Genomic DNA, 22846 nt, shown 5'->3' on the forward strand with positions numbered 1-22846 from the left:
AAAGTTTGCTAAAGGAATAGCCTAACATTTGAGAAAAAACAATAGTGTGCTCTCGAAAAAAAGATGTGCATACGCCCCATTGAAATACATTAGATTGAAAGTCGTGCTGAGTGACACGAAAAAAAGAAGGAAGGGGTTCGATTCTAGAGTAGAGATAAAATCCCGAGGCACACACGCAAGGTCTCTCGCTCCCTCTCTCTGCCGTGCGCGCGCTGCGCTTGCGCGCTCTTGCTTCCGGGAGATTTTAACTGATTTGCGGGCATCAGGGAGCCGCTATCAATATGCGGGAGACTCCCGGAACTTCCGGGAGACTTGGGATGTCTGATATTTGTGCCCTTGGACACGAATAAATAGATTAATGTTGAGTAGTCTACCGAATATAAAGCAATAAAAACGAGGATTAAAATCTCTTGATTAAATATCGAGTAATGTAGCTCTTAAAGTTTGCAAAATGAATAACAATTGAGAAAAAACAATAGTGTGCTCTCGAAAGAAAGACGTGGTGCAGGCACGAAAAATATGTCCCATTGAAATGCATTGAAAGTCGTGCTGAGTGACACGAAAAAAAGAAGGATATTTGTGCCCTTGGACACGAATAAATAGATTAATGTTGAGTAGTCTACCGAATATAAAGCAATAAAAACGAGGATTAAAATCTCTTGATTAAATATTGAGTAATGTAGCTCTTAAAGTTTGCAAAATGAATAACAATTGAGAAAAAACAATACTGTGCTCGCGAAAGAAAAACGTGGTGCAGGCACGAAAAATACGTCCCATTGAAATACATTAGATTGAAAGTCGTGCTGAGTGACACGAAAAAATGGGGGAAATCGTGTCCACGAACACGAATCAATAGATTAAATTTCGTTACTATGTCACGAACTGCCGTGAGACTGGGTTGGTTTATCACCTTCAGGTGGTGGATTGGGTGTGCAGGGTTGGCCAGTATTGATCTTAGTTTATTCAATGTTCTGGCCCCTGCCACTTGCTGAACCATCTCTAGCTCAGCCCCGACCACCGAGCCGGCCTTCTTTTCCGAGCGGCTCGAGCCACGCGTGTCACGCAGGCTATGTGCCGAAATAAATACAGACACACCACGCAGCCAGTGTGTCGCCGGCCTTTAGTGTGTTTTCAGCGTCAACTCTCCGCACCCGCAGACAGTTTCCAACCAGTTCAAGCATCAAACATCACGTGCTACCGCCCACAGTCAGTTCAACTTTCAGTTAAGGGTCTGGGAAAGCGAAACTATTGTGACACTGACACAATATCACAGAAATCTTTGTATCATATTGTTGCATGACCACCGCGAGGATCGTCCTTAATTGTCAGAGGTAAATGGTGCACGTTCGATATTTCTAATTGTAAGTTTATTATGATTATGATTATTTTTATTTATTTTTTATTATTATTATTTTTAATCAGAAAATAGAAAAATATTGTTTATGCATCTGTCCTCTGTTCCGGTACGGAGTTGTGTTGTATCCATTATCATCCATGCAGGGGTAGGTTATAGCCTAATTAGAATTTGCATTCGAATTGTGCTGTATTACCGTCAACATGTTTAAAAAAACTGAACAACCGATAAAACTTCCTCGCATGTATTCGTTTTTACCTGTTAACTGTTATAGCTAGGTTTTAATCACGCTAGCGTTGCAGATCACATCATTCTTAACTAACATTGTTTTTTTTTTGTGGCACATCTATATGCTTGTTGATCGGTCTTTATTAAGTCGAATTTAGACAATATAGGCCTAATGTTATATTCTATGGACTGCAATTTGACTTAAATACTGTCAGGCAATTTATAGTTGTTGTTTTTTTATTATTGAATGGCCAATGTCATATATGTTGCCTTGACACTAATGTTTTACCTCTGGCTGAGGTTTTGTTTTGAACTCCTGCTACTTTTTACATTATATATTATATCTTAAAATATTCTCACATTGTGTATGGTCATGCATTTGTACACATTATGTACTAGTCTCACAAAGAATCATCTAGGTAGAATTTCTGTGCCAAATTCTAGACTTAAATTGAACATAGGCCTAAGTGCATCGTTATAGGAGCTGTCAGATTCTGTACTGATGAACTTATAAAGCTTAAGGAATTCTTTCCAAGTAATTATTGATTGTGACGTAAATACTTTTAAACAGGATTTGATGTGAAATGTATCATTATATTTAGGGGCTCTGCAGTTACTGTTGAAGAGCAGATGCACATTCAGACTGCTGTATTATGAATATTCAAATAATTCCAGTATTAATAGGCTCAGTATACTACAATTAAATTTATGCATTTAGAAGATGCTTATATCCAAAGCAACTTACAGTAGAACAACGCATTCATCAAAAAGCCAACAATCGTTGTAGGACACAATTCCAGGCTTATTAGACAACTAGATTAGGAAACCAGATATGCAGATTTGTGTGTGTGTGTGTGTGTGTGTGTGTGTGTGTGTAAGAATGTGAGGTCTTTAAGTGCTCACAGTAGAGGTGTATGGCGTTATTTTTTAGTCAAAAGTCATGAGCGTGTAAGACATGCTCACGAGCACATTGTGTTATTTCACACGCGCAAAAATGAACCTTGGCATGATAAAAGTACTCGCGCACAAATTCAACAACCGAGAGGTGTACAAGTAGCTGCGAGCGAGCGCCTGGCATACTCTCATAGGTTAACTCTGCTTGTACAGTGGAATCCTGCTCGCGGGCTTCTGCTCGCGGACTGCTGTTTTGCTCGCGCAGTGGATTTCTGCTCGCTCAGCTGATTTCTGCTCGCTCGAGTCTACATGACTTTTCACAATTTGGGGGCGGAAACCAAGGAGGGCACTGACCCTCTTATGATTGGTCACTTTCATCATGGAAAATCTTGGGAAATCCTAACCCCGCCCACCTTCTGACGCAGCGCGCGTCACTCAGCTCCTCTGCTACTCCGGCTATCTCTGTGTATATTTTAGACAACGAAATATGTGATAAAACACCATACTAACTCTTTTCGTTTTCATTTAAAGAAATCTTAAACATGATAGCCACACAAATATGGTTCAGGCAACGCGAATTGATTATATTCACTGCACATTGCCTATTTATAAATATATATATATATATAAAACACAAACCTGCCTCTTTTCGTTTTAAATATAATATAAAAACATTCAACATTTTAATATGGTCCAGGCAATTTGTGCATTTGTACTAAACAACAGATTTTGCAGTAAACAACATTACAGTTTTTAAAATTTTTACATACAATTATTACAATTTAAAATGACAAAACTCAACCCAGTCTCTTTTTGTTAAATTTCAGTTTTTATCAATATTAGCCATTATAAAAGTATAAGTAAAAGGTATAAGAAGCTATACAAATAAAGCTATACATAATCTATTTAACTTTACCGTTGTATGGTTAGACTAGAGCGCTGACTTTGTACTATGTTTGACTGAATTGTTTGCTTTATTTGTATAGCTTCTTATACATTTTATAGGGACTGTTCGTTATTTATTTAAGGGGCCACTGGAGGAGTTTTGAGATCTGTTGTCAAAAAAGACATGACCCTCCCTTCGCCAGCAATAATTTTTTCTATGACCCTCCAAAATGATTGTGAAAAAAGGTACGACCCTCCCCGATAATTTATTGATTAGCCTAATTCTGTACTAGTTTGGCTTGGCAAAGATGTTCAGATAGCCATTGTTTGTTTGTTTTTTAAACCATAAACTCTTGCTTTCTCATCTGGCTGTAACGATAGACCAAACCTATGATTCGGTTCGTATCACGATTTTTTATTTTAGATTTGAAAAAAAAAAAAATCATGTTTTCAGTGCTGATGCAGTGTGACGCGTTCAACATGTGGGTGGCGTTGCGAATAAAGCATCTAAAAGCTGTCACAAAGAACAGGCAAAAGTAATGATTATTAATATGTCAAATATAGCTAGACATTTTAATTGTTTTTAATAAACAAGTGTTTTCTGTGTCGACTGCAAAGATGAAGTTGACGATGCGTCGCGATCGTCTCAGAACGCGCCAGAGAGAAATGCACATTTCATAAGGAGAAAGCAGTCTGTTTTCCTTCGTTTTGAATTGTTCTGCATGTTTAAAAGTAGACATTTCAAGCTTTCTATATATTTCTCAGGTCTATGAGGCAAGTAGCATACCTTACGCTGAGTTTCGGTTCATTTATGAGACAAGAGTCCAGTTCACTCGCCCGCGTCTCCGTGTCATGATTATCTATTTTCTACTATATTTACTTCTTATTTATTAAATCCAGATGAAACATTGATTAAAATTAAGATAAAATTAATAAAAAAAACGAAATTCACTATAAAGAAATGCTTTGTGCTTTCTGTTTGAGGTCTCTGTGCAATTTTTAAAGTCGCTTCAGAGCAGTCATGTCCGTGCGTAATGGAGAACTGTCACGTCCGTAACATTTTTTTTTTTTTTTTTTCACATAAATGCAAACACGAAAAATAAAATAAAAATAATATAAAATTTAATTTTCTGTGGAGGCCGATCTTTATTCAACCGGTGAGTATATATATTTTGGTTTGCACAGTGTAATTTAAAGAATTACTAAAAAATATTTTGCCACCTAAAAGTTCAAGATTTTTTTGTGTCACGTCACATGTGTATTTCCCTCATATTAAATATAAAACGCATGTGTAGACTGATATTTTTCTAATGTCTTGACTCCTTTCAGGTGTTTCAAATAAATTTTTATTTTAAGTTTTGACTGCAAATGTCACGTCCATTCACTGGAATCGCCCAGTTTTAACGAATTTATCCTAAACTAGTTTTTGTGGTGTAGGTCTATGTATTTTATGTTAACTTAAATAATAGCCTACTAGTGATTTAAAGATGTGGTAGCGCTGCGAAGATCGCGAGTCGTCAACTTCATCTGTCTAGCCGACACTGACATAAAAAATAACTGTTTTATTAGTAAACAATTAAAATGTCTCCTGCTATATTGAACATATTTGCCTGTTCCTTACAAAACACTGACAGTGGGGTTTTTGACCGTTTTTTTTTTTTTTTTTTTTTTTTTTGAGCAGCAGCGGACAAATTATTTCGACACACACACAATATTGATAAACAGGGGTGCGTTCTCCGAAACTACCTTAACGCTACGTCGTTCTTAAGTTGTACCTTAAGAAGTACCTTATCGTTAATACGTGGTTTCCGAAACCTTCTTAGTGAAGTATACCTTCTGTAAGTCATACGTTCGTAAGGTTGGTCTGGAGCGCTCTTAGCTATACCTTATCGCTGCTGACGGTTCATACCGCTAGTGGCCACCACTACGCAAAAAGCTTTTTTACATCGCAGTTTAATTACACATAGAAAATTTTATATGAACATTTAATATAAAATCTGATTTAGTATTAAAATTACATTTTTACTTTACTTTAAAATTTTACACATAAAATACTTAAGTTATAGCACACCCAGTGTATGGAAGTGTTTTCATTAATAAAGTTTCCATACACTAATGGTTGTTAGCTTTTTTAATTACTATCCTAAGGCACATCAGCTGGCGAACCATTTGACAGAAAAGGCTTAGGAGTCTACATAAAGAAATATGAGTTTACACAAACTTTATAGCTATGGCAGCGAGACAGCGAGTAGGCCTACTTGTTAAGTTGGCTTGAGAAAGCCAACTTACTGAAATCCTATTTAAACTTATTAAGTTGGCTTGAGAAAGCCAACTTACTGAAATCCTATTTAAACTTATTATTATTAAGTTGGCTTGGGAAAGCCAACTTACTGAAATCCTATTTAAACTTATTAAGTTGGCTTGAGAGAGCCAACTTACTGAAATCCTATTTAAACTTATTATTATTAAGTTGGCTTGAGAGAGCCAACATATTGAAATCCTATTTAAACTTATTATTAGTGGTGCTTTTTTGAAAGCATCACTATTGTTATTGCTCATACTTATTATTCTTTTTTTTATTATTATTCTTATTCTGGACAAAAGTTTGGCGCGAAACTCGCCCCGCACCGTTTGTCTCAGACCCCTGAGTGAGGTGTCAAATCGACCGGCTCATTGAGGAGAGGTGTGCTATGACTTTTCTAAGCGATCGGGTGTACGATGTTCGCACAGCGGACGAAAAAGCGGCCAAAAAAGTCCCCATTGACTTTACATTGGGCATTCTAAAAATATTTGAATCCCAACCGACGTTTTCACACACACACCACTCCAAAGGGCCTGACACCCCTGCGTCTCTCCCTCTCTCTCTCCCTCAGAGGATTTATATTATCAAGCAGCCAATAAGTAATTTCCTTAAATCTTCATAGCCACACCCTAGCAACCAGTTTCAGCACCCTAGCAACCACTAAGAGCTCCCTAGCAACCACCCTAAACCAAAAAAAAATGTTTTTTGTATTTTTTTGTATTTTTTAACGCAATATTACACTCGTGGCCTTGCGATATTGCTCCATGCTTGTGCCTATTCGGCCATAGGCACGAGGCCGCAGGCCGAGTGCCGTACTGAACCACCCAGAACACCCTATTCGGCCATAGGCACGAGGCCGCAGGCCGAGTGCCGTACTGAAGGCACTCGCAACCACCCAGAACACCCTAGCAACTGCTTTTTTTTAAAAAATTAAAGCAATATTACACTCGTGGCCTTGCGAAATTGCTCCATGCTTGTGCCTATTCGGCCATATTCGTACACAAGGCACTCGCAACCACCCAGAACACCCTAGCAACTGTCTAGCAACCACCCAGAACACCTAGCAACTGCCTAGCAACCACCCAGAACACTCTAGCAACGCCCTAGCATCCACCCAGAATACCATAGCAACTGCCTAGCAACACCATAGCAACCACCCAGAACACCCTAGCAACCACCTAGCAACGCCCTAGCAACCACCAAGAATACCCTAGCAACTGCCTAGCAACCACCCAGAACACCTTAGCAACTGCCTAGCAACACCATAGCAACCACCCAGAACACCCTAGCAACCACCTGGCAACAGCATCTTGCTAAAAACATGCTGGCAACATGCTAATCATGCTAGCAACATGCTAATCATGCTAGCATCATGCTAGCAACATGCTAATCAAGCTAGCATCATGCTAGCAACATGCTAATCAAGCTAGCATCATGCTAGCAACATGCTAATCAAGCTAGCATCATGCTAGCAACATGCTAATCATGCTAGCATCATGCTAGCAAAATGTTAATAAAGCTAGCATCATGCTAATCAAGCTAGCATCATGCTAGCAACATGCTAATCATGTTAGCATTATGCTAGCAACATGCTGATCAAGCTAGCATCATGCTAGAGACATGTTAATCATGCTAGCATTATGCTAGCAACATGCTAATCAAGCTAGCATAATGCTAGTAACATGCTAATCATGTTAGCATCTAGCTAAAAACATGTTAACAAAACGCTAATCATGCTAGCATCTTGTTAAAAGCATGCTAGCAACATGCTAATAATGCTAGCATCATCCAACCAACATGCTAATCATGCTAGCAACATGCTAATCATGTTAGCATTATGCTAGCAACATGCTGATCAAGCTAGCATCATGCTAGAGACATGCTAATCATGCTAGCATTATGCTAGAAACATGCTAATCAAGCTAGCATAATGCTAGTAACATGCTAATCATGTTAGCATCTAGCTAAAAACATGCTAGCAAAATGCTAATTATGCTAGCATCATCCAACCAACATGCTAATCATGTTAACAACATGCTAATCATGCTAGCATCATTCTAACAACATGTTAATCATAGTAAATCATGCTGGAATGTGGTAAATCGTAGTAAATCATCTTAGAATCATGGTAAATCGTGGTAAATACTGTTAAAGTGTCATGCTGTCATGTATATCATGGTATCACAACATGGTAATTGTGTTAGCATCTGCCCAGTGGCGAATTTTGCCACTGCAAGCACCACTTCACATTTTCTTCAGGAAATGTACATTCTAGTTATTATTATTATTATTATTCTTCTGAGCGTAAAAATTTACAACTCAAACTCCTCCTAGAGCTTTAACTCCACATACTCCAAACTCGGCACAGACACTCAAACTGATCTGACTCGGTGTGCTATATCTTTTCAGACTGATCCGACTTACGGTTTTCCTAAAAATGACGATCAAAACTCGAAAAAACTCATTCAAAAACTCCCATTGACTTGCATTGGGGAGTTCTAAAAAATTCAAATTTAGATTCAAACTCACCAACCGACGAAAATTCAAATCAAAATACCTTGAAGACTAAACCAAACTGCCGTTCTATATACTATATGAGCCAATGAGACTCATTTAAACTAATGAACTCTAAACTCATACACTTATAAACTAATTAACTTATAAACTCTTGAATTCATAGACTTCTGAACTCTTAAACTCAATTAAACTTATAAACTCTAAACTCATTAAAACTTATAAACTCTAAACTCATTTAAAACTTATAAACTCTAAACTCAAAAACTCTTACACTATAAACTCATCAATTCATACACTTATAAACTCTTAACTCATAAACTCTGAGTGTGTGTGTGTGTGTGTGTGTGTGTGTGTGTGAACACACACACACACACACACACACACACACACATACACACACTCTAAACTCATTTAAACTTAAACTCATTTAAACTTATAAACTCAAAACTCAAAAACTCACAAACTGTGTGTGTGTGAGACAGTGAGCATGTGTGTGTGAGTGTGTTAGTGAGGGTGTGTGTGTGTGAGTTAGTGAGGGTGTGTGTGTCTGAGTGAGTATATGTGCGTGAGTGAGTGTGTGTGTGTGTGTGTGTGTGTGTGTGTGTGTGTGTGTGTGTGTGTGTGTGTGTGAGTTAGTTAGTGTGTGTGTGTGTGTGTGAGAGAGAGTGTGTGTGAGTTAGTTAGTGTGTGTGTGTGTGTGTGTGTGTGTGTGAGAGTGTGTGTGTCTATGTGTGTGTGTGTGTGTTTGTGAGAGAGTGTGTGTGTCTATGTGTGTGTGTGTGTGTGAGAGAGAGAGAGTGTGTGTGTGTCTGTGTGAGAGCGAGTTAGTGTGTGTGTGTGAGTGTGTGTGTGTGCGCGTGTATGTGTGTGAGAGAGAGAGTGTGTGTGTGTGTGTGTGTGTGTGTGTGTGCGTGTGTGAGTGTATGTCCGTGAGTGAGTGTATGTGCGTGAGTGTGTGTGTGTGTGTGTGAGAGAGAGTTAGCGAGGGTGTGTGTGTGTGTGTGAGAGAGAGTGTGTGTGTCTATGTGTGTGAGCATGTCTGTGTATGTGTGAGAGCAAGTTAGTGTGTGTGTGTGTGTGTGAGACAGTGAGCATGTCTGTGTGTGTGTGTGTGTGTGTGTGTGTGTGAGTTAGTGAGGGTGTGTGTGTGTGTGAGTTAGTGAGAGTGTGTGTGTCTGTGTGTGAGTGAGAGTATGTGCGTGAGTGAGTGTGTGTGTGTGTGTGTGTGTGTGTGTGTGTGTGTGTGTGTGTGTGTGAGAGTGTGTGTGTGTCTATGTGTGTGTGTGAGAGAGAGAGTGTGTGTGTGTGTCTGTGTGTGAGCGTGTCTGTGTATGTGTGAGAGCGAGTTAGTGTGTGTGTGTGAGTGTGTGCATGTGTGTGTATGTGCGTGAATGTGTCTGTGTGTGTGAGAGAGAGAGTGTGTGTGTGTGTGTGTGTGTGTGTGAGTTAACGAGCTTGTCTGTGTGTGTGTGTGTGAGTGAGTTAGTGAGTGTGTGTGTGTGTGAGAGAGATAGTGTGTGTGTGTGAGAGAGAGTGAGAGTCTGTGCATGCGTGCTTGTGTGTGTGTGTATGTAGAAAATTTAAATCTAAACACCTTGAAGACTAATCCAAACTGCCGTTCTATATACTATATGAGCCATTGAGACTCATTTAAACTAATGAACTCTAAACTCACAACGTGTGTGTGTGTGTGAGAGAGAGAGAGAGCGTGTGTGTCTATGTGTGAGTGTGTGTGTGTGTGTGTGTGTGTGTGTGTGTGTAAACTCAAAAACTCGTACACACTTATTTAAACTTATAAACTCTTAACTTAAAAACTTGTACACTTATAAACTCTAAACTCATATAAACTCTGAGTGTGTGTGTGTGTGAGAGAGAGTGTGTGTCTATGTGCGTGAGTGTGTGTGTGTGTGTGTGTGTGTGTGTGTGTGTGTGTGTGTGTGTGTGTGTGTGTGTATGTTAATGAGCTTGTCTGTGTGTGTGTGAGTGAGTTAGTGAGTGTGTGTGTGAGAGAGATAGTGTGTGTGTGTGTGAGAGAGAGTGAGAGTCTGTGCGTGCGTGCTTGTGTGTGTGTGTGTATGTCGAAAATTTAAATCTAAACACCTTGAAGACTAAACCAAACTGCCGTTCTATATATTATATGAGCCATTGAGACTCATTTAAACTAATGAACTCTAAACTCAAAACGTGTGTGTGTGTGTGTGTGTGTGTGTGTGTGTGTGTGTGTGTGTGTGTGTGTAAGAGAGAGAGAGCGTGTGTGTCTATGTGTGTGTGTGTGTGTGTGTGTGTGTGTGTGTGTAAACTCAATCTCGTACACACATTTAAACTTATAAACTCTTAACTCAAAAACTTGTACACTTATAAACTCTAAAATCATATAAACTGAGTGTGTGTGTGTGTGTGTGTGTGAGAGAGAGTGTGTGTCTATGTGCGTGTGTGTGTGTGTGTGTGTGTGTGTGTGTGTGTGTGTGTATGAGTTAATGAGCTTGTCTATGTGTGTGTGTGAGTGAGTTAGTGAGTGTGTGTGTGTGAGAGAAATAGTGTGTGTGTGTGAGAGAGAGTGAGAGTCTGTGTGTGCGTGCTTGTGTGTGTGTGTATGTCGAAAATTTAAATCTAAACACCTTGAAGACTATGGCGAGTGGATAATGCCACGGATAACTTACCGAAGTCGACAGTCGTGTACTTTTACGTGACCGAAGGGGTACGCCGCATCACAGACGCGTGACACCAACGTGTGACTCCAACGTCGCACCAAAGCACGTCTCATCACAGACGCGTGACACCAACGTGTGACTCCAACGTCATATCACAATAAATTAATATCTATTTTCCCCCTAGCTTTTCTTATCTTTCCTTTGTTATCTTTCTAATCAGTCATTCTTTTCTTGTGTTCTGATGACATTGAAAACATCTTTGATACAAATTTTGTATTGTATACAAAGTTGTGTATCTCATTAATGTCATCTCTGAATGGTTTACGGGCATATTATTATTATTTTTTTTAATAATTCACTCACTTTCTACTGGATATGAGGACTATGCAAATTATACACCATCAAAGTCACAACTTTTTGCACAATCAGGCTATTAACAACAACTTTAAAGTTGAACAGATAAATTCATTATCTATAAACATAATATTCTGGAATGTGTCATTCTGAGTTTTTACTTTTGAAGGTGGTAATCATTTTAATTAACACAGTTGACCATAATGGGCGAATACACAATATGAAACTATTCACGATATTGTTTACAGGATAAGGTGACAAGAAAGTATTTTAATAGCCTATTATTTTCAAGAAATTAACAATGAAAAAATATAAGACAGGTAAATAGTCTTTTAGTCACAAAATGTAAAACAATGTAGGTTCATGTTCAAATGTTCAAAACTAGGGCTGTCAGTGTCGACTATTTTATTTATATATTTTTTGGTCAGAAAGATAGATCTGAAGTGAACAATAGCCTTTAGTATGACTTAAATACATTACAAATGAGGCGATATAATTGGTTCAAATAAAGTATTAAAAGTAATTAATTTTATTGTTTTATTTAACAACACTATTAAAATACATGAAGAAATATATAAACAATGAACTTATGTATATTACTATAACAAATGCCAAAAGAGGGCGCAAGAGGCCTGACGATTGTTACACTTGACATCAAGAGCAAACCATTGTTTATCTAGTGTTTGATTGCACTTAATCTGTAATGTTTTGCTATAGCCAACAGTTTCATTTTGAAACCTCAAACATCTATTTGCATTCTTAGAAATATATTGGTTCATTTTTTTTGGTGTTGTTAGCGTGTTTTTAAGTTGCTAAATAAGTTCAACAGCACAAGTTTCGTCCATATTCCGAAATGCACCGAAAAGTACCAAAACATAGAATAAAATAATACAAGGAATGTCCATTTTTGCCACAAAAACAACTGTTGAACAGAATAGTACCAATGGGTTAAATGTATAAGGATCTATGTTGTCCCACAACCAGGGCCGCGGGAAGTGGCAATTGTAAATGCAACGCATATGTTTGTTCATTAAAATGTATTAATTTTTAGCATTATAGTCATTTATTTGTAATAAACACTTTAAGTGGGCTATTTAAAAATGGTTATTTATATGTTAAATTATCTTTTTAAAACATTTGCGCAGAGTGTTATGTAATATTGTGTGTGTCGAAAAAATTTGTCCGCATGCTGCTAAAAAAAAAAAAAAAAAACCCAGTCAAAAACCCCACTGTCAGTGTTTTGTAAGGAACAGGCAAATATGTTAAATATATCAGGATACATTTTAATTGTTTACTAATAAAACAGTTCTTTTTTTTATGTCAGTGTCGGCTAGACCAACCCAGTCTCTTCGCAGCGCCAGAGAGAAATGCACATTTCATACGAATTACATAAGCAGCGCCGTCTGTTTTCTTTCGTTTTGAATTGTCCTGCTTAAAAGTAGACAATCAAGCTATCTATATGTCTTAGGTCTGTGAGGCAATAGGCTACCTTATAGGCCTATGCTGAGTTTCGGTTCATTTATGAGACGAGCTCAGGTTCGCCAGCGCCTCCGTGTCCTGATTATCTATTTTCTAATAGCCTGTATTTAGCTACTTCTTATTAAATCCAGAAAATTTGTTGATGAAACATTGATTAAAATTAAGATACAATTAATACAAAACGAAATTAAATGTAAAGAGAGGCTTTGTGCTTTCAGTTTTAGGTCTCTGTGAAAGTTTTAAAACATTATTTTAGTGCCGCTTTAGAGCGCTCACGTCCGTAGCAGAGAACTGTCTGTAACTTTTTTTTTTTTTTTTTTGTGTGAAATAAATGTAAAAAAAAAATGCAACTTATTCCAGTGCGACTTAGGCTAAATATGTTTTTTTTTTCTTCTTCGTGGCGCATTTTTTGACTGATATGCGTCTCCGGAGCGACTTATAAAATAGGCTACGGTAAGTTATTTATTCTTTTTGTGCAAATGTCCCATAAAGTCCCATCCTTTAAGGATTAATTTATGTCCCGTTGACCGGTCCATTGCATTACGAATAAAAGCAGAATCAATAAAGTCAAAAATGTGATGTGCAGTCAGGTGGTTTGAGTGTGTGCGCGTTTTTTGACGAGTTTTATAGTCTTGATATTGTTTCTTATTCAAAAGTGGTGACCCCCCGAAAAAAAAAAAAAACCCAACCTAAAACCTCTTCCCGCTGCCCTGCCCACAACTGTATTTCTTTTTCGTTCTTCTTTGGAAAATAAAAAATACAAGACTTATGGAAGACTTTTACACGTCACTCAAAAATATGATTTTTGGGATTTCCTCAGATAAACACAATGGCTCATTTCAGAGAAATTTTACATAACAGCCTTCATATTTTCTAATGGTTTGAGCAGGGGTTATAATACCAAAAATTCAATTATAATAGATGTTTGAATTTCTAATGCTCAGGAGGAGAAAAGCAAATTCTAAACCAGGGGTTCTGAACTGATCAGGGTTGGAGCTAAACTCTGCAGGAAAGTGGACCTTGAGGACCAGAGATGACAACCCATCTTGAGCATCAGAAATTCACATCTATTATAATTGCCCTTCTTTTTGGTCATAAGTTACCATGTTTTTCCTTTTTTTGTAACAAAAAAAACCAACAACTATATTTTGACAATAAATTGATAAAACATAAGAAACTAAGCATATTTTTTCAGAATACCTTGTTCTCCACGTCATTAAATGCTGAAGAAAATGTTGAATGACTTAAAAAGAATAAAGGCGAGATCACTAGAAAACAAGGCAAAAAATGTGCATGGGCTCTAAGGGATAGTAAAAAAGAATGCCTTCGATGTTCAATATATGTTAATTTTTTTACACACTAATGTAACAGCCAATATATTTACACTACCGGTTTTTATAAGATTAAAATAAGTCTCTTCTGCTCACCAAGGCTTCATTTATTTGATTCAAAATACAGAAAAACTGTGATATTTTGAAATATTTTTTACAATTTAAACTGTTTCACAATTTATAATTAATACAATTTTATACAAACGCTGAGTTTTGGTTAAGTTATGAGATGCGCTCCAGTTCACGTGCAATGCAAGTGACCGCGCGGGCGCCTCCATGTCATGATTATATTGTCTGCTATTTGCTTCTTATTTAGCCTATTAAATCCAGGCAACTGGTTAATGAAAAATTGCTTAAAATTAAGGTGCAATTTATACAAAACGAAATTCACTTTAAAGAAAGGTTTCCTAAAAACAAAACTTATGAAGTGGTCAAAATCATGTCTCCCGATATATTGCGCATCCAATCTTACTCATGCTGTTCACTTTTCATTATCAACATAGATTGGGGAAAAAATAACATTATAATATTGTAACAAATATGAAACCAAATGCGCTTATTTAATTTAACAACATGTCTAAAGACTCTCTATTTGTACAAATTGCTGCATATTCAATTAATTCTGAATTTTGCACAGTTCAAACTAAGGCATTTATTTGCGCATAAAACATCTGCAACATTCATCAAGTTCACGGATAATTGTGCCTGCATTTATAAATCATTATGATATAAAATCATAATAAAGTAGGCTATATTATATGTTCAAAAAATGTGATGTTTAATTACACGTTAAGAATTTTCCTCCCATAGAAAACCATTATAAGAATGCTTAATGTGGCTTAATGCAGATAGAATGTCCCATTATTATGTCTAAATAACAGATATTATATCGAAATAACAACGTATTATGTCGAAATAACGAGCTACTTATGTCGAAATGTTGAAATAAGGACTTAATGAAATTGAAACATGTTAAAAATCTTTTACACACTAACGTAACAGCAATATAGTTAGGCTACATCGGTTTTTGAACGGTAAGATTTTTTTAAGTCTCTTCTGCTTCATTTATTTGACAAAAACAATAATATTGTGAAATATTTATTTAATTTAAACTGTTTCACATTTTAAAATGTATACAATTTAAACCTTTCTATTTTAATATATTTTAAAATGCAATTTATTTCTGTGCTGGCAAATTTCAGATAGTTGCTGTTGTTTTGAACTTTCTATTAATCAAATAATCGTAAAAACAAAATTGTACACAATTGTTTTTAACATTGATAATAATCATAAATGTTTCTTGAGCATAAAATCATCATATTACAATGATTCCTGAAGGATCATGTGACATTAAAGACTGGAGTAATGATGCTGAAAACTCAGCTTTGATTGCAGGAATAAATGACATTTTAAAATATATTCAAATAGAAAACAGTTATTTTAAGTTGTATAAATAGCCTATTTCAATATTTAATATTACTGTCTAAAATATCTTACCGTTCATAAACTTTTGACTGTAGGCCTATAGCTTATCAAACATTGAATAGGCTAAACTTAGTTATTAAGCACCAGTGGCCCTTTTTGAGAAATAAGTTTACTGTAGGCTAAAAGCAATAGCCTATAACAAGTACATCTACTAAGGAAAACTCTGAAATGTTTAAAGGTGAAATACATTGGGGAAGCCGTGTTTATCATGCCTCTTATTAGGCGACGTACAGAGGGACGACGTGTTTTTTTAGGCGTCTTATTAGGCGACCTGGGACGACGTGTGTATCAGGCGTCTTATTAGGCGACGTACTGAGGGACGACGTGTGTATCAGGCGTCTTATTAGGCGACGTACTGAGGGACGACGTGTGTATCAGGCGTCTTATTAGGCGACGTGTCTGGTTCAGACGTTACGATTTTTTATACATTTCTCACGTACGCCGTCGCCACGTCGCCGTAAGTATACGTTACTACTGTGACGTCGCCATGACGTCGTCGCCGGTCTGTCGTTTGACGTCTCTATCAATCCCATTCAAAAATAGACACGGACTGACGGCGACGGAAGGGTAGACTGCTCCTTCGCCTTCTTCAGGGTAGACTTAGAAAAGGCATTATCCACTCGTCATAGAAGACTAAATCAAACTGCCGTTCTATATACTATATGAGACATTGAGACTCATTTAAACTAATGAACTCTAAACTCAAAACGTGTGTGTGTGTGTGTGTGTGTGTGTGTGTGTGTGTGTGTGTGTGTGTGTGTGTGTGAGAGATAGCGTGTGTGTCTATATATGTGTGTGTGTGTGTGTGTGTGTGTGTGTGTAAACAAAAACGCGTACACACTCATTTAAACTTATAAACTCTTAACTCAAAAACTTGTACACTTATAAACTCTAAACTCATATAAACTCTGAGTGTGTGTGTGTGTGTGTGTGTGTGTGTGTGTGTGTGTGAGAGAGAAAGAGAGTGTGTGTCTATGTGCGTGTGTGTGTGTGTATGAGTTAATGAGCTTGCCTGTGTGTGTGTGAGTGAGTTAGTGAGTGTGTGTGTGTGAGAGAGAGAGTGAGAGTCTGTGCGTGCGTGCTTGTGTGTGTGTATGTCGAAAATTTAAATCTAAACACCTTGAAGACTAAACCAAACTGCCGTTCTATATACTATATGAGCCATTGAGACTCATTTAAACTAATGAACTCTAAACTCATACACTTATAAACTAATTAACTTATAAACTCATGAATTCATAGACTTATGAACTCTTAAACTCATAAATTAATAAACTTTGAACTCTTAAACTCATTTAAACTTATAAACTCTAAACTCATTTAAACTTATAAACTCTAAACTCATTTAAAACTTATAAACTCTAAACTCAAAAACTCTTACACTTATAAACTCATCAATTTATACACTTATAAACTCTAAACTCATAAACTCTGAGTGTGTGTGTGTGTGTGTGTACTTTAAACTAATTTAAACTTTAAACTACTTTAAACTTTAAACTAAATTAAACTTCAAACTATTTTAAACTTTCAACTAATTTAAACTTTAAACTAAATTAAACTTTGAACTACTTTAATCTTCAAACTACTTTAAACTTCTTCAAACTTTCTGGTACAAACTTTCTCAAGCCAACTTAAAGTTTGTCTCGACGAACTTTCGCATCTAGTTAAGTTGGCTTGAGAGAGCCAACTTACTGAAATCCTATTTAAACTTATTATTATTATTATTATTATTCTGAGACTAAAATTTCTATATTAAACTCCTCCTAGAGCTTTAACTCTACATACTCCAAACTCGGCTCAGACACTCAAACTGATCTGACCAAGTGTGCTATATCTTTTCAGACTGATCGGACTTACGGTTTTCCTAAAAATGACGATCAAAACTCGGAAAAACTCCCATTGACTTACATTGGGGAGTTCTAAAAAATTCAAATCCAGATTCAAACTGACCAACTGACGAAAATTCAAATCAAAATACCTTGAAGACTAAACCAAACTGCCATTCTATATACTATATGAGCCAATGAGACTCATTTAAACTAATGAACTCTAAACTCATACACTTATAAACTAATTAACTTATAAACTCATGAATTCATAGACTTATGAACTCTTAAACTCATAAATTAATAAACTCTGAACTCTTAAACTCATTTAAACTTATAAACTCTAAACTCATTTAAACTTATAAACTCTAAACTCATTTAAAACTTATAAACTCTAAACTCAAAAAGTCTTACACTTATAAACTCATCAATTTATACACTTATAAACTCTAAACTCATAAACTCTGAGTGTGTGTGTGTGTGTGTGTGTGAACTATAGATCTATCTATCTATCTATCTATCTAATCTATATATCTTTTTAACTTTTCTTTCTTTGTTTCTTACTAATCTATCTTTCTTTCTAACTAAAAAACTAACTTATCTATCTATCTTTCTAACTAACTTATCTTTCTTTCTTTTTAACTAATCTATCTCTTTCTAACTAACTTATCTTTCTTTCTTTCTTTCTAACTAACTTATCTATCTTTCTTTCTAACTAACTTATCTATCTTTCTTTCTTTCTTTCTTTCTTACTAATCTATCTTTCTAACTAACTTATATTTCTTTCTTTCTTACCAATCTATCTTTCTTTCTAACTAAAAAACTAACTTATCTTTCTTTCTTACTAATCTATCTATCTTTCTAACTAACTTATCTTTCTTTCTTTTTAACTAATCGATCTATCTTTCTAACTAACTTATCTCTTTCTTTCTTACTAATCTATCTATCTGTCTAACTTATCTATATTTTTTTCTTTCTAACTAATCCATCTATCTTTCTAACTAACTTATCTTTCTTTCTTTCTTACTAATCTATCTTTTTTTCTAACTAAAAAACTAACTTATCTATCTTTCTTTATTTCTTACTAATCTATCTATCTTTCTAACTAACTTATCTTTCTTTCTTTTTAACTAATCAATCTATCTTTCTAACTAACTTATCTCTTTCTTTCTAACTAATATATCTATCTTTTTAACTAACTAATCTATCTTTCTAACTGACTAATCTATCTTTCTTTCTTTCTAACTAATCAATCTTTCTTTCTTTCTTTCTTTCTTTCTTTCTTTCTTTCTTTCTTTCTTTCTTTCTTTCTAACTAATCTTTCTTTCTTTCTTTCTTTCTTCAAAACTTTTCTATCTATCTATCTATCTATCTATCTATCTATCTATCTATCTATCTATCTATCTATCTATCTATCTATCTATCTATCTATCTATCTATCTATTCTTTTTCATTCTAACTAATCTGTTTCTTTTTTTCGAACTATTCTTTCTTTCTTTCGAACTAATCTATCTACCAAACTTTAACCTACTTTAAACATCAAACTACTTTAAACTTCTTCAAACTCTCTGGTCTGGCTTTCTCAAGCCAACTTAAAGTTTGTCTCACAAACTTTTTTTCTAGTTCTTCTTATTCTTCTGACCCAAAATTTATCAACTCTAACTCCTCCTAGAGCTTTAACTCTACAAACTCCAAACTCGGGTCAGACTTTCAGACTGTTCTGACTTGGTGTGCTATATCTTTTCTGACTGATTTGACTTTCAGTTTTCTTAAAAATTAATATTAAAAACCATAAAAATCCCATAGAGTGCTCAAATTGAGCCAAGACTACGGTGGCCCATTAGTGTACAAGCCAAAAACTTAAATCTAAACTCCCTGAAGCATTAGGCTCAATTAAACTACCATTCTATGGACTAATAAATCAACCTATCTATCTATCTATCTATCTATCTATCTATCTATCTATCTATCTATCTATCTATCTATCTATCTATCTATCTATCTATCTATCTTCAAACTTTATCTATCTATCTTCAAACTTTATCTATCTATCTATCTATCTATCTATCTATCTATCTATCTATCTATCTATCTATCTATCTATCTATCTATCTATCTATCTATCTATCTTCAAACCTTATCTATCTGTCTATCTATCTATCTATCTATCTATCTATCTATCTATCTATCTATCTATCTATCTATCTATCTATCTATCTATCTATCTATCTATCTAACTTATCTATCTTTCTTTCTTTCTGACTAATCTATCTTTCTTGCTAATCTATATATATTTCTAACTTATCTATCTTTCTTTCTTTCTTTTTAACTAATCTATCTATCTTTCTAACTAACTAACTAACTTATCTATCTTTCTTTTTAACTAATCTATCTATCTTTCTAACAACTTATCTATCCATCTTTCTTTATTTATTTATTTCTTTGTTTTTAACTAATCTATCTATCTTTCTTTCTTTCTAATCTATCTATCTTTCTAACTAACTTATCTATCTTTCTTTCTAACTGATCTATCTATCTTTCTAACTAACTTATCTATCTTTCTTTCTTTCTTTTTAACTAATCTATCTATCTATCTATCTATCTATCTATCTATCTATCTATCTATCTATCTATCTATCTATCTATCTATCTATCTATCTATCTTTCTAACTAATTTATCTATCTTTCTTTCTTACTAACTTATCTATCTTTCTTTCTAACTGATCTATCTATCTTTCTAACTAACTATCTATCTTTCTTTTTAACTAATCTATCTATCTTTCTAACTAACTTTTCTTTCTTTCTTTCTTACTAATCTATCTTTCTAACTAACCTATCTATCTTTCTTTCTTTCTAACTATTCTATCTATCTTTCTAACTAACTTATCTATCTTTCTTTCTTTCTTTCTTTCTTTCTTTCTTTCTTTCTTTCTAACTAATCTATCTATCTTTCTAACTAACTTATCTATCTTTCTTTCTTTCTAACTCATCTATCTATCTTCCTAACTTATCTATCTTTCTTTCTTACTAATCTATCTATCTTTCTAACTAACTTATCTATCTTTCTTTCTAACTAATCTATCTATCTTCCAAACTAACTTATCTATATTTCTTTCTTTCTTTTTAACTAATCTATCTTTCTAACTAACTTATCTATCTTTCTTTCTTTTTAAGTAATCTATCTATCTTTCTAACTAACTTATCCATCTTTCTTTCTTAATAATCTATCTATCTATCTTTCAAACCAACTTATCTATCTTTCTTTCTAACTGATCTATCTAACTTTCTAAGTATCTATCTTTCTTTCTTTCTTTCTTACTAATTTATCTTTCTAACTAACCTATCTATCTTTCTTTCTTTCTAACTAATCTATCTATCTTTCTAACTAACTTATCTATCTTTCTTTCTTTCTAACTAATCTATCTATCTTTCTAACTAACTTATCTATCTTTCTTTCTTTCTAACTAATATATATATCTTCCTAACTAACTTATCTATCTTTCTTTCTTTCTTTCTTACTAATCTATCTATCTTTCTAACTAACTTATCTATCTTTCTTTCTTTCTAACCAACTAATCCCACTGTTCGTTCATTCTTTTTCTTTCTTTCTTTCTTTCTTTCTTTCTTTCTTTCTTTCTTTCTTTCTTTCTTTCTTTTTTCTAACTAATCTTTCTTTCTTTCTCTTTCTTTCTTTCTTTCTTTCTTTCTTTCTTTCTTTCTTTCTTTCTTTTTTCTAACTAATCTTTCTTTTTCTTTCTTTCTTTCTTTCTTTCTTTCTTTCTTTCTTTCTTTCTTTCTTTCTATCTAACTAATTATTTTTTCTTTCTTTCATTCTAACTAATCTATCTTTCTTTTTAACCAATCCATCTTTATTTCTTTCTAACTAATCTATCTTTCTTTCTTTCTTACTAATCCACCTTTCTTTCTTTCTAACCAACCAACTAATCCACTGTTCATTCTTTCTTTCTTTCCTTCTTTCTTTCTTTCTTTCTTTCTTTCTTTCTTTCTTTCTTTCTTTCTTTCTTTCCTTTTTCTAACTAATCTTTCTTTCTTTCTTTCTTTCTTTCTTTCTTTCTTTCTTTCTTTCTTTCTTTCTTTCTTTCTTTCTTTCTTTTTCTTTCCAACTAATCCATCTTTCTTTCTTACTAATCCATCTTTCTTTCTTTCTTTCTAACCAACTAATCCACCGTTCATTCTTTCTTTCATTCTAGCTAATCTATCTTTTTCTAACTAATCCATCTTTCTTTCTTTCTTTCTTTCTTTCTTTCTTTCTTTCTTTCTTTCTTTCTTTCTTTCTTTCTTTCTTTCTTTCCAACTAATCCATCTTTCTTTCTTACTAATCCATCTTTCTTTCTTTCTTTCTAACCAACTAATCCACCGTTCATTCTTTCTTTCATTCTAGCTAATCTATCTTTTTCTAACTAATCCATCTTTCTTTCTTTCTTTCTTTCTTTCTTTCTTTCTTTCTTTCTTTCTTTCTTTCTTTCTTTCTTTTTTCTAACTAATCTTTCTTTCTTTCTTTCTAACTAATCAATTTTTCTTTCTTTCATTCTAACTAATCTATTTCTTTCTTTTTAACTAACCTATCTTTCTTTCTAACTAATCCATCTTTCTTTCTAAATAACTAATTCACCTTTCTTTCTTTCTTTCTTTCTTTCTTTCTTTCTTTCTTTCTTTCTTTCTTTCTTTTTCTTTCTTTCTAATATTTTCTTTTTCTTTCTTTCTTTCTTTCTTTCTTTCTTTCTTTCTTTCTTGCTTTTTTGCTTTCTAACTAATCTTTATTTCTGATCTATCTTTCTAACTAATCTTTCTTTTTAACTTATCTTTCTTTCTTACTAACTAATCTATCTTTATTTCTAACTAATCTTTCTTTCTAACTAATCTTTTTTCTTTCTAACTCATCTTTCTTTCTAATATTTCTTTCTTTCTAACTAATCTTCCTATCTTTTTCTTTCTAACTCATCTTTTTTCTTTCTTTCTTTGTAACTAATCTTTCTTTCTAACTAATTTATCAATCAAAATTTAAACTACTTTAAACTTCAAACTACTTAAAACTTCTAACTACTTTTAACTTCTTCAAACTCTCTGTTCCGGCTTTCTCAAGCCAACTTAAAGTTTGTCTCAACAAACTTTTTTTTCTAGTTATTATTCTTTTTCTGACCCAAAATTTATCAACTCTAACTCCTCCTAGAGCTTTAACTCTACAAACTCCAAACTCAGGTCAGACCTTCAAACTATTCTGACTTGGTGTGCTATATCTTTTCAGACTGATTTGACTTTCAGTTTTCTTAAAAATTAATATTAAAAATCATAAAAACCCCATTGACTTTCATTGCAGACTGCTAAAATTGAGCCAAGACTACGGTGGCCCATTAGTGCACAAACCAAAAACTCAAATTTAAACTCTCTGAAGCATTAGAGTCAATTAAACTACTATTCTATGACCAAATAAACTCTATCTATCTATCTATCTATCTATCTATCTATCTATCTATCTATCTATCTATCTATCTATCTATCTATCTATCCATCTATCTATC

General features: G+C 34.3%; 1 protein-coding gene across 2 annotated transcripts in view; it reads left to right on the top strand.

Moving 5' to 3' along the window:
• Positions 1 to 1252: 1252 nt before the first annotated feature.
• Positions 1253 to 22846, top strand: part of LOC311071107 (ubiquitin carboxyl-terminal hydrolase 50-like) — a 50819-nt gene continuing 29225 nt past the window's right edge. Inside the window, exon 1 of one of the 2 annotated variants that reach the window (XM_084095340.1) lies at positions 1253 to 1361. The gene's annotated coding sequence lies outside the window, so the exon portion shown is untranslated. The remainder of the gene's footprint in view (positions 1362 to 22846) is intronic. The other variant, XM_084095339.1, reaches the window with a different exon arrangement.

The sequence above is a fragment of the Abramis brama genome, assembly GCF_963993115.1.
Source record: "Abramis brama genome assembly, chromosome: 20".
Taxonomy (NCBI): Eukaryota; Metazoa; Chordata; class Actinopteri; order Cypriniformes; family Leuciscidae; genus Abramis; species Abramis brama.